This window comes from Salvelinus fontinalis, chromosome 29 (assembly GCF_029448725.1).
Source record: "Salvelinus fontinalis isolate EN_2023a chromosome 29, ASM2944872v1, whole genome shotgun sequence".
NCBI lineage: Eukaryota > Metazoa > Chordata > Actinopteri > Salmoniformes > Salmonidae > Salvelinus > Salvelinus fontinalis.
In genome coordinates, this window is record NC_074693.1 from 3,682,795 (window position 1) to 3,695,247 (window position 12,453).

General features: G+C 47.5%; 1 protein-coding gene across 1 annotated transcript in view; it reads left to right on the plus strand.

The window, feature by feature from the left end:
• Positions 1-6,872: 6,872 nt before the first annotated feature.
• LOC129827330 (cysteinyl leukotriene receptor 1-like) overlaps positions 6,873-12,453 on the plus strand; it is a 52,080-nt gene continuing 46,499 nt past the window's right edge. Inside the window, exon 1 of the mRNA XM_055888081.1 lies at positions 6,873-7,028. The gene's annotated coding sequence lies outside the window, so the exon portion shown is untranslated. The remainder of the gene's footprint in view (positions 7,029-12,453) is intronic.

A 12,453-nucleotide genomic window follows, 5' to 3' on the forward strand; every position in this document is an offset into this window, starting at 1 on the left:
GTGTTGTACCCGGACCAGGCCAGAAGGTTGTATTGTTCCAGGACCAGGCCAGAAGGTTGTGTTGTTCCCGGACCAGGCCAGAAGGTTGTGTTGTACCAGGACCAGACCAGAAGGTTATGTTGTACCCGGACCAGGCCAGAAGGTTGTGTTGTTCCAGGACCAGGCCAGAAGGTTGTGTTGTTCCAGGACCAGGCCAGAAGGTTGTGTTGTTCCAGGACCAGGTCAGAAGGTTGTGTTGTAACAGAACAGGCCAGAAGTTTGTGTTGTTCCCAGACCAGGCCAGAAGGTTGTGTTGTTCCCAGACCAGGCCAGAAGGTTTTGTTGTACCCAGACCAGGCCAGAAGGTTGTGTTGTTCCTGGACCAGGCCAGAAGGTTGTGTTGTACCCTGACCAGGCCAGAAGGTTGTGTTGTTCTTGGACCAGGCCAGAAGGTTTTGTTGTACCCAGACCAGGCCAGAAGGTTGTGTTGTTCCCGGACCAGGCCAGAAGGTTGTGTTGTTCCAGACCAGGCCAGAAGGTTGTGTTGTACCAGGATCAGGCCAGAAGGTTGTGTTGTTCCCAGACCTTGCCAGAAGGTTGTGTTGTACCCGGACCAGGCCAGAAGGTTGTGTTGTAACAGGACTAGGCCAGAAGGTTGTGTTGTAACAGGACTAGGCCAGAAGGTTGTGTTGTTCCAGGACTAGGCCAGAAGGTTGTGTTGTTCCAGGACCAGGCCAGAAGGTTGTGTTGTTCCTGGACCAGGCCAGAAGGTTGTGTTGTTCCCGGACCAGGCCAGAAGGTTGTGTTGTTCCAGGACCAGGCCAGAAGGTTCTGTTGTTCCCCGGACCAGGCCAGAAGGTTGTGTTGTTCCAGGACCAGGCCAGAAGGTTGTGTTGTTCCAGACCAGGCCAGAAGGTTGTGTTGTACCAGGATCAGGCCAGAAGGTTGTGTTGTTCCAGACCAGGCCAGAAGGTTGTGTTGTACCCGGACCAGGCCAGATGGTTGTGTTTTTCCAGGACCAGGCCAGAAGGTTGTGTTGTTCCAGGACTAGGCCAGAGGGTTATGTTGTAACAGAACAGGCCAGAAGGTTGTGTTGTTCCCGGACCAGGCCAGAAGGATGTGTTGTTCCCGGACCAGGCCAGAAGGTTGTGTTGTTACAGGACCAGGCCAGAAGGTTGTGTTGTTTCAGGACCAGGCCAGAAGGTTGTGTTTTTCCAGGACCAGGCCAGAAGGTTGTGTTGTTCCCGGACCAGGCCAGAAGGTTGTGTTGTATTAGGACCAGACCAACAGGTTGTGTTATACCCGGACCAGGCCAGAAGGTTATGTTCTTCCCGGACCAGGCCAGAAGGTTGTGTTGTAACAGACCATGCCAGAAGGTTGTGTTGTTCCAGACCGGGCCAGAAGGTTTTGTTGTTCCTGGACCAGGCCAGAAGGTTGTGTTTTTCCCGGACCAGGCCAGAAGGTTGTGTTGTTGCCGGACAAGGCCAGAAGGTTGTGTTGTTCCAGGACCAGGCCAGAAGGTTGTGTTGTACCAGGACCAGGCCAGAAGGTTGTGTTGTACCCGGACCAGGCCAGAAGGCTGTGTTGTACCCGGACCAGGCCAGAAGGTTGTGTTGTACCCGGACCAGGCCAGAAGGTTGTGTTGTTCCAGGACCAGGCCAGAAGGTTGTGTTGTTCCAGGACCAGGCCAGAAGGTTTTGTTGTTCCTGGACCAGGCCAGAAGGTTGTGTTGTACCCGGATCAGGCCAGAAGGTTGTGTTGTTCCCGGACCAGGCCAGAAGGTTGTGTTGTACCCGGACCAGGCCAGAGGGTTGTGTTGTTCCAGGACCAGGCCAGAAGGATGTGTTGTACCCGGACCAGGCCAGAAGGTTATGTTGTAACAGAACCGGCCAGAAGGTTGTGTTGTACCCGGACCAGGCCAGAAGGTTGTGTTGTACCCGTACCAGGCCAGAAGGTTTTGTTGTAACAGGCCAGAAGGTTGTGTTGTACCCAGACCAGGCCAGAAGGTTTTGTTGTAACAGGCCAGAAGGTTGTGTTGTACCAGACCAGGCCAGAAGGTTGTGTTGTACCCGGCCAGAAGATTGTGTTGTTCCAGGACCAGGCCAGAAGGTTGTGTTGTACCCAGACCAGGCCAGAAGGTTTTGTTGTAACAGGCCAGAAGGTTGTGTTGTACCCGGACCAGGCCAGAAGGTTGTGTTGTACCCAGACCAGGCCAGAAGGTTGTGTTGTTCCCGGACCAGGCCAGATTGTTGTGTAGTATCCGGACCAGGCCAGAAGGTTGTGTTGTTCCCGGACCAGGCCAAAGGTTGTGTTGTTCCCGGACCAGGCCAGAAGGTTGTGTTGCTCCAGGACCAGGCCAGAAGGTTCTGTTGTTCCCCGGACCAGGCCAGAAGGTTGTGTTGTTCCTGGACCAGGCCAGAAGGTTGTGTTGTTCCAGGACCAGGCCAGAAGGATGTGTTGTTCTTGGACCAGGCCAGAAGGTTGTGTTGTTCCCGGACCAGGCCAGAAGGTTGTGTTGTTCCCGGACCAGGCCAGAAGGTTGTGTTGTAACAGGACCAGGCCAGAAGGTTGTGTTGTACCCGGACCAGGCCAGAAGGTTATGTTGTTCCAGGACCAGGCCAGAAGGTTGCGTTGTACCCGGACCAGGCCAGAAGGTTGTGTTGTTCCAGGACCAGGCCAGAAGGTTGTGTTGTTCCAGGACCAGGCCAGAAGGTTGTGTTGTACCCGGACCAGGCCAGAAGGTTGTGTTGTTCCCGGACCAGGCCAGAAGGTTGTGTTGCTCCAGGACCAGGCCAGAAGGATGTGTTGTTCTTGGACCAGGCCAGAAGGTTGTGTTGTTCCCGGACCAGGCCAGAAGGTTGTGTTGTTCCCGGACCAGGCCAGAAGGTTGTGTTGTTCCCGGACCAGGCCAGAAGGTTGTGTTGTTCCAGGACCAGGCCAGAAGGTTGTGTTGTACCCGGACCAGGCCAGAAGGTTATGTTGTACCCGGACCAGGTCAGAAGGTTGTGTTGTACCAGGACCAGGCCAGAAGGTTGCGTTGTACCCGGACCAGGCCAGAAGGTTGTGTTGTACCCGGACCAGGCCAGAAGGTTGCGTTGTACCCGGACCAGGCCAGAAGGTTGTGTTGTTCCAGGACCAGGCCAGAAGGTTGTGTTGTTCCAGGACCAGGCCAGAAGGTTGCGTTGTACCCGGACCAGGCCAGAAGGTTGTGTTGTTCCAGGACCAGGCCAGAAGGTTGTGTTGTTCCAGGACCAGGCCAGAAGGTTGTGTTGTAACAGAAAAGACCACAAGGTTGTGTTGTACCCGGACCAGGCCAGAAGGTTGCGTTGTACCCGGACCAGGCCAGAAGGTTGTGTTGTTCCAGGACCATGCCAGAAGGTTGTGTTGTTCCAGGACCAGGCCAGAAGGTTGTGTTGTAACAGAAAAGACCACAAGGTTGTGTTGTACCCGGACCAGGCCAGAAGGTTGTGTTGTAACAGAACAGGCCAGAAGGTTGTGTGTTCCCAGACCAGGCCAGAAGGTTGTGTTGTTCCTGGACCAGGCCAGAAGGTTTTGTTGTACCCAGACCAGGCCAGAAGGTTGTGTTGTTCCCGGACCAGGCCAGAAGGTTATGTTGTTCCAGGACCAGGCCAGAAGGTTATGTTGTAACAGAACAGGCCAGAAGCTTGTGTTGTACCCGGACCAGGCCAGAAGGTAAGTTGGATAAATACCATCTGAGCACAACACCATGTCAACAACGTCACAGTCCTACAAAGGCAAAGTGCATGAGCTGCAAATCAAATCAAATCAAATTGTATTTGTCAAACACAACAGGTGTAGATCTTACTTTGAAATGATTAATTACAACCCCTTAACCAACAATGCAGTTCAAGAAATAGTGTTAAGAAAATATTTTTTGAAATAAGCTTTAGTAAAAAATGCACTTAATAAAAAGTAAAAACAATAAATTAAGAATAACTAGTCTCTACTGTATACACCGGGTGCAGGTTAGTCAATGTGCGGGTTACACGATAGTCGAGGTCATTTGTACATGTAGGTAAAGTGAGTAGCAGCAGTGTAAAAACAAAGGGGGATGGGGGTCAATGTAAATAGTCCGGGGGGCCATTTTAATTGTTCAGCAGTTCTTATGGCTTTGGGGTAGAAGCTGTTTGGACCTTTTGGACCTTTTTGACCTAGACTTGGAGCTCTGGTACCTCTTACCGTGTCGTAGCAGAGAGAACAGTCTATGACTTAGGTGGCTGGAGTCGTTGATCATTTTTTGGTTCTTCCCTCTGACACCGCCTGGTATAGAGATCCTGGATGGCGGTGCTCTTACTCTGCTTATTTAGAACTCAACGGACTACTGGTCAAATCTCAAACCAAGTTTATTCACCCACTGGGTCAGCTGTTACTGGCCCAACGCCCACATCAATTATATTTATACCTTCCACTGGGCGGAGTCAACTCCTTGCAAATCTAGACAGCCAATACATCTCCGTTGCTAGGCAGAAACGTAAGTGATGCGTGTGTGTGACAAAATGAGATGTGTGTGTGTGTGTTCTTTCTCCCTTCATGTGACCTGACCTGATGCTGTGATGTGTGCGATTGTCCCAGATCCCAATGGTCGGTTATCCAGCACTTCATCCGGAAACGGAGAGAACTGGTATGATGTTCTGTTCAGGGAGGAGGCAAGGGCCTGGTCAATAAACTTCCCAGGGGCACCGACCCCAGGAGATGGATGATCATGTGGTTGTCCCTCTGCTCTAGCGGCTCCCGGGTTGGGATGTAGCTGACACCATTGAAGCTGGTGCCCCTAATGACCCCAGCTTTCTCCAACGGTGTCGCTCAGCCGCTGGGAGGCGTGTGGCCCCTACCTGCATGGGTTCAGGCTCAGAAATGTCAACAAAGGATGGAGAGAGGCGAAGCAGGTTATCCAGAAAGATGGCCAACGCGATGAGAGCGTCCAATGAGAGAGTGTCGTCTCGGCATGCCAACTCCGTCTGGACCTCCTCGATCAATCCTCTTCTGAATAAGGTGCGGAGCGCCGGCTCATTCCATCCGCTGGATGTTGCCACTGTACCGAAGGCGAGGGCGAACTCCGCAGCAGTCTGGTCCTCCTACCATAGTTGGAGTAGACACTCACCCCCCTCTCTGCCACCCCTGATCGAAGACTCCTCTGAATAGAGCCATGAACCTCCCATAGGAACCCAACTCCTCCGCTCCTCTCTTCCGGACGGCTGTAGTCCACTCCAACGCCTGCCCGTTCAACAGGGGAATAACCTTGGACCTCTCGTGTTGAGGGCTCCCGTTTGATGAGAAAAATAGAGGGAGCACTGGAGGATGAAGCCACGGCATTTGGATGGAGTCCTGTCATATTAGTCTGGAAGGGACAAACAGGCATCGCTAACCTGGGCGGACTGCTGAATGGACTGGGGTGCTGGCTCACTGTGTCGACTCATGGTAGAGGATCCTCGCTCATTGAAGAAGATCTAGAAGTTGAAGAATGCGGAGGACCTCATCCATCGCCGGCCACAGTTGCGCCAGCTGGTCGTGGTGTCGACCGTCTGGGAGATGTCTCTGTTTGTCACGCCCTGATCTGTTTCATTTGTTCCTGTGATTGTCTCCACCCCCTCCAGGTGTCGCTTATTTGCCCCAGTGTATTTATCCCTGTGTTTCCTGTCTCTCTGTACCAGTGTATTTATCCCTGTGTTTCCTGTCTCTCTGTACCAGTGTATTTATCCCTGTGTTTCCTGTCTCTCTGTGCCAGTGTATTTATCCCTGTGTTTCCTGTCTCTCTGTGCCAGTGTATTTATCCCTGTGTTTCCTGTCTCTCTGTGCCAGTGTATTTATCCCTGTGTTTCCTGTCTCTCTGTACCAGTGTATTTATCCCTGTGTTTCCTGTATCTCTGTGACAGTGTATTTATCCCTGTGTTTCCTGTCTCTCTGTACCAGTGTATTTATCCCTGTGTTTCCTGTCTCTCTGTGCCAGTGTATTTATCCCTGTGTTTCCTGTCTTTCTGTGCCAGTTCGTCTTGTATGTTAGTCAAGTCAACCAGTGTGTTTTTCCCGTACTCCTTTTTGCTATTCTCTAGTCCTCCTAGTTTTGACCCCTGCCTGACTCTGGACTACTTTCCCGCCTGCCTGATCATGCTGCCTGACTCTGGACTACTTTCCCGCCTGCCTGATCATCCTGCCTGTCCTGACCTTGATTCTGCCTGCCTTTCGGTACCTTTTGGACTCTGAACTGGTTGTGACCCTTTTGCCTGTCCACGACCATTCTCTTCCCCTATTGGATGAATAAATATTGTAAGACTCCAACCATCTGCCTCCTCTGTCTGCATCTGTGTCTCGCCTTGTGTCACGATACTGTTGGCTGCTGCTTCCATTTGACTTCCTTGTATTACTACTGCTGTATCATCAAATTCATTATCTACGTGAGTCTCAGAAATGGCTAATATATGAATGTTAGCAAGTTATTGATTTTATGAACCTTATTTGTTATGCTACATATACTGATATGGACTATTTTCAGCCCTTTCCCGAGTAGCTTAACAGAGATAGACATAATACTGAAAAGAGCAAACAAAACAAGAGAAAGACATACATTCCATTATTCAGTTGGTGTGTGTGTGATGCAGGGGTTGAAGCTACGGACTCGGAGGGAGGGAGGGAGGGAGGGAGAAAAGGTATGTGTAAGAAAGGGAGAGAAAGAGGGAGAGTCAGGGAGTGAGTAAAAGAGAGAGGGGGAGAGAGTGTAAGAGAAAGAAAGAATAAGAGAGGGAGAAAGGGAAAGAGAGAGTAAGAGAGAGAGAGAGAGAATAACAGAGGGAGAAAGGGAAAGAGAGAGAATAACAGAGGGAGAAAGGGAAAGAGAGAGTAAGAGAGAGAGAGAATAACAGAGGGAGAAAGGGAAAGAGAGAGTAAGAGAGAGAAAGTGTGTGTGAGAGAGAGAGTCCAAGAGAGGAAGTGGAAGAGAGAGAGACCTAGGAGGAGTAACAGTAGTCTGAGTGTATCAGTGTGTCTACAGCAGCAGGTCCTGTCATCTATCAGGCAACAGTCTGCAGGTTACGGTAAGAAACTTTCTGTTTATATGAACAAACCTCTGGATACTGAATGGTATTGAATGAGTTACTTTATATTTACCATTGATTGAGCTGCTCATCTTTAACAGGGCTCCCTTGTGGTCTTCTGACTTCAATAGGAAACCCTTAATCCACTGTTTTATAATCCCACTGTTTAAACTGGAGCTTCTTCCTCAGCAGCAGAGTGTCTGAGCAGAGATCACATGTCTAAGGCCATAAATATGTCAACACCTAAGGTTACTGGTTCACACAGTGTTAGTAAACAAATAAGTTTGTCTTTTTTTATTTAACCTTTATTTAACTAGGCTAAGTCAGTTAAGGACAAATTCTTATTTACAATGACAGCCTACCGGGGCCTGCCTTGTTCAGGGGCAGAACAACAGATTGTTTTACCTTGTCAGCTCGGGATTCAATCCAGCAACCTTTCAGTTACTGGCACAACACTCTAGCCACCCCAGGTGTTTGGCTGGGTTGTGTGTGTGAGATTGGAAATGAAAGGTGTGTGAGTCTGACCTAGGACGGACAGACAGACAGACAGACAGACAGACAGACAGACAGACAGACAGACAGATTTAGAGACAGACAGACAGACAGACAGACAGACAGATTTAGAGACAGACAGACAGACAGACAGACAGACAGACAGACAGATTTAGAGACAGACAGACAGACAGACAGACAGACAGACAGACAGACAGACAGACAGGCAGATTTAGAGACAGACAGACAGACAGACAGACAGACAGACAGACAGATTTAGAGACAGACAGACAGACAGAAACACAGACAGACAGACAGGCAGACAGACAGACAGACAGACAGACAGACAGACAGGCAGGCAGACAGACAGACAGACAGACAGACAGACAGACAGGCAGACAGACAGACAGACAAGTTGCAGAACTGAGATGTGTTCAGATGATGATATCTGATTGGTGGTTTTACAGCAGTGAGAAGAACCCTGATGGTATCTGATTGGTGGTTTTACAGCAGTGTAGCAACGTATCATGTTAATGTCATATGTTGAATAATGTGAACATCCTTTTACTGTCTGTATATAACGCTGAACTGTTACGGAGTTTCTCTAAGCTCTCAATTCGGGGCGGCATGATGACAAAGTCTCATGACAACATTTGTTGAAATAAGCTATAGTAATGACAGAATGACAGACTTTTGATGACAAAGTCTCATGACAACATTTGTTGAAATAAGCTATAGTAATGACAGAATGACAGACTTTTGATGACAAAGTCTCATGACAACATTTGCCCACAAGGGACCGTTGCACCACCTTCACAAGGTGAGTCCAGAATGTATTTCATGATGCTGCATAAATGATGTAATATGCCAGGGAGATCTGTATACTGTAGCTAAGAAAGTAATACTAAGTGTATGTAGTGTAGTAAGCTATTAGTAGCCCGTGTGCCTCACCCTAATAATTTGGTCTATTTTCACCAACACGTTACTGCAAACACATCGTCTGTGGCCGGTGTGTGCTTGTTTGCCAACTTTTTCTGTACAGCTTTGACAGTGCTTCTGATAGTAGTGGTGGCGCCTGGCACGTGCAAATTCAGCACACACAACATTCTATAATAGAATTGTGTTATTTGACGTGTCAAATTAAACTGCGTTCAATGTGCCTCACCGTAATAATTTAGTCTACTTACCCCTCTTAATGTCGAATACTGTTCTGACTTGGTGGTGCACATGTAGCCTATAGCCTGTTTTAGAGAAATGTAATCGTTGAATATTGTAAGAGCTTTCATTTTCTGTTTAAATGCCCCCTTTATCATTGAATATTGTAAGAGCTTTCATTGTCTGTTTAAATGCCCCCTTTATTTATCCTACGGTTCTGACTTGGTGTACAGGGAGAACACTGTAAGAATGGCCCATGTTCTGAATTCTGTCGCTGTACATTTCAGAAGTGCTGAACAAATAGTTATATTGACTACGTCCATCCTAGCTCGCTCATTAAGGTCTTAATCGAAATTTCGTATTGTCTCTTATCCGCTTGTCGTAGCCTCATGCCATAGTTTGTACATCTCAATTGTCAGTAGAAACCACATTTGTTGAAGTAAGTCAGCCATCTCAGCTCTGGTTTTTTAAAAGGCAGTAAATGAGTCTGAATGAACTGTTTCACTGCCAGACAAGGCTCCTCTGATAGCCAGGTGTAGCAGTGGTAAGGTGTTGGAACTCAGCTGTTAGGACTTTATGTAGGCCCTAATATTGTCATCCCATATGGGGTCAGTCTGGGGTCAGTCTGGGGTCAGTCTGGGGTCAGTTTATCATACAATGCATCCATATAGGGTCAGTCTGGGGTCAGTCTGGGGTCAGTCTGGGGTCAGTGTAACATACAATGCATCCATATAGGGTCAGTCTGCGGTCAGTCTGGGGTCAGTGTAACATACAATGCATCCATATAGGGTCAGTCTGCGGTCAGTCTGGGGTCAGTGTAACATACAATGCATCCATATAGGGTCAGTCTGCGGTCAGTCTGGGGTCAGTGTAACATACAATGCATCCATATAGGGTCAGTCTGGGGTCAGTCTGGGGTCAGTGTAACATACAATGTATCCATATAGGGTCAGTCTGCGGTCAGTCTGGGGTCAGTGTAACATACAATGCATCCATATAGGGTCAGTCTGGGGTCAGTCTGGGGTCAGTCTGGGGTCAGTGTAACATACAATGCATCCATATAGGGTCAGTCTGGGGTCAGTCTGGGGTCAGTCTGCGGTCAGTCTGGGGTCAGTGTAACATACAATGCATCCATATAGGGTCAGTCTGGGGTCAGTCTGGGGTCAGTCTGGGGTCAGTGTAACATACAATGCATCCATATAGGGTCAGTCTGCGGTCAGTCTGGGGTCAGTCTGCGGTCAGTCTGGGGTCAGTCTGGGGTCAGTCTGGGGTCAGTCTGGGGTCAGTGTAACATACAATGCATCCATATAGGGTCAGTCTGGGGTCAGTCTGGGGTCAGTGTAACATACAATGCATCCATATGGCAGAGGGAGACACATTCATAACTAGAGTGCAGAACAACACTAAAACACTACAGGTGTTCATTTCATCTGTTTGGGGCGGCAGGTAGCCTGGTGGTTAGAGCGTTGGGCAGGTAGCCTGGTGGTTAGAGCAGGTAGCCTGGTGGTTAGAGCGTTGGGCAGGTAGCCTGGTGGTTAGAGCAGGTAGCCTGGTGGTTAGAGCGTTGGGCCAGTAACCAAAAGGTTGCTGGATCAAATACCCCGAGCTGACAAGGTAAAAATCTGTCATTCTGCCCCTGAACAAGGCAGTTAACCCACTGTTCCTAAGCCGTCATTGTAAATAAGAATTTATTCTTAACTGACTTGCCTAGTTAAATAAAAAATAAAACAATTCAAAGGACTTTATTGGCATGGTGAACGTGTTTACATTGTCAAACCAAGAGAAAGTGTCATAAACCTTAATCTTACTGCATTTGCTGTACAACGATTCTTCTATTGTGTTATTGACTGTACGTTTGTTTATTCCATGTGTAACTCTGTGTTGTTGTATGTGTCGAACTGCTTTGCTTTATCTTGGCCAGGTCGCAGTTGTAAATGAGAATTTGTTCTCAACTGACCTACCTGGTTAAATAAAGGTTTATATATATAATATATAAATACCTGGTTAAATAAAGGGTTAGGGTTATATATATAAATACCTGGTTAAATAAAGGGTTAGGGTTATATATATAAATACCTGGTTAAATAAAGGGTTAGGGTTATATATATAAATACCTGGTTAAATAAAGGGTTAGGGTTATATATATAAATACCTGGTTAAATAAAGGGTTAGGGTTATATATATATAAATACCTGGTTAAATAAAGGGTTAGGGTTATATATATAAATACCTGGTTAAATAAAGGGTTAGGGTTATATATATAAATAATAATAAAAGTGGCCCTTCACACCTATGTACGATACCATGTGACCTCACTGGACTAGAAAATCACTGCTCCCCCTTCTCTCTCTCTCTCTCTCTCTCTCTCTCTTAGCCTCTCTTATCCTGCTGGACCTCTCTCTCTCTCTCTCTCTCTTAGCCTCTCTTATCCTGCTGGACCTCTCTCTCTCTCTCTCTCTCTCTCTCTCTCTTAGCCTCTCTTATCCTGCTGGACCTCTCTCTCTCTCTCTCTCTCTCTCTCTCTCTTAGCCTCTCTTATCCTGCTGGACCTCTCTCTCTCTCTCTCTCTCTTAGCCTCTCTTATCCTGCTGGACCTCTCTCTCTCTCTCTCTCTCTTAGCCTCTCTTATCCTGCTGGACCTCTCTCTCTCTCTCTCTCTCTCTTAGCCTCTCTTATCCTGCTGGACCTCTCTCTCTCTCTCTCTTAGCCTCTCTTATCCTGCTGGACCTCTCTCTCTCTCTCTCTCTTAGCCTCTTTTATCCTGGTGGACCTCTCTCTCTCTCTCTCTTAGCCTCTCTTATCCTGCTGGACCTCTCTCTCTCTCTCTCTCTCTTAGCCTCTCTTATCCTGCTGGACCTCTCTCTCTCTCTCTCTCTCTCTCTCTCTCTTAGCCTCTCTTATCCTGCTGGACCTCTCTCTCTCTCTCTCTCTCTTAGCCTCTCTTATCCTGCTGGACCTCTCTCTCTCTCTCTCTCTCTCTCTTAGCCTCTCTTATCCTGCTGGACCTCTCTCTCTCTCTCTCTCTTAGCCTCTCTTATCCTGCTGGACCTCTCTCTCTCTCTCTCTTAGCCTCTCTTATCCTGCTGGACCTCTCTCTCTCTCTCTTGCTCTCTCTCAATTAATTTCAATTCAAGGGGCTTTATTGGTATGGGAAACATATGTTAACATTGCCAAAGCAAGTGAAATAGATAATAAACAAAAGTGAAATAAACAAGAAAAATTAACAGTAAATATTACACGCACAGAAGTTCCAAAAGAATAAAGACATTTCAAATGTCGTATTATGTCTATACACCAAATCAAATCAAATGTTATTTGTCACATACACATGGTTAGCAGATGTTAATGTAGTGTAGTGTAGCAAAATGCTTGTGCTGCTAGTTCTGACAGTGCAGTAATATCTCACAAGTAATCAAACAATTTCACAATGACTACCTTTTACACACAATGTAAGGGGATGGAATAAGAATATGTACATAAATATATAGATGAGCGATGGCCATGCGGCATAGGCAAAATGCAGTAGATGGTATAGAGTACAGTATATACATATGAGATGAGTAATGTAGGGTATGTAAACATTATTATAGTGGCATTATTTAAAGTGACTTGTGAAACATTTGTTATTAAATACATTTATTAAAGTGGCCAGTGAGTTGAGTCAGTATGTTGGCAGCAGCCACTAAATGTTAGAGGTGGCTGTTTAACAGTCTGATGGCCTTGAGATAGAAGCTGTTTTTCAGTCTCTCGGTCCCTGCTTTGATGCACCTGTACTGAC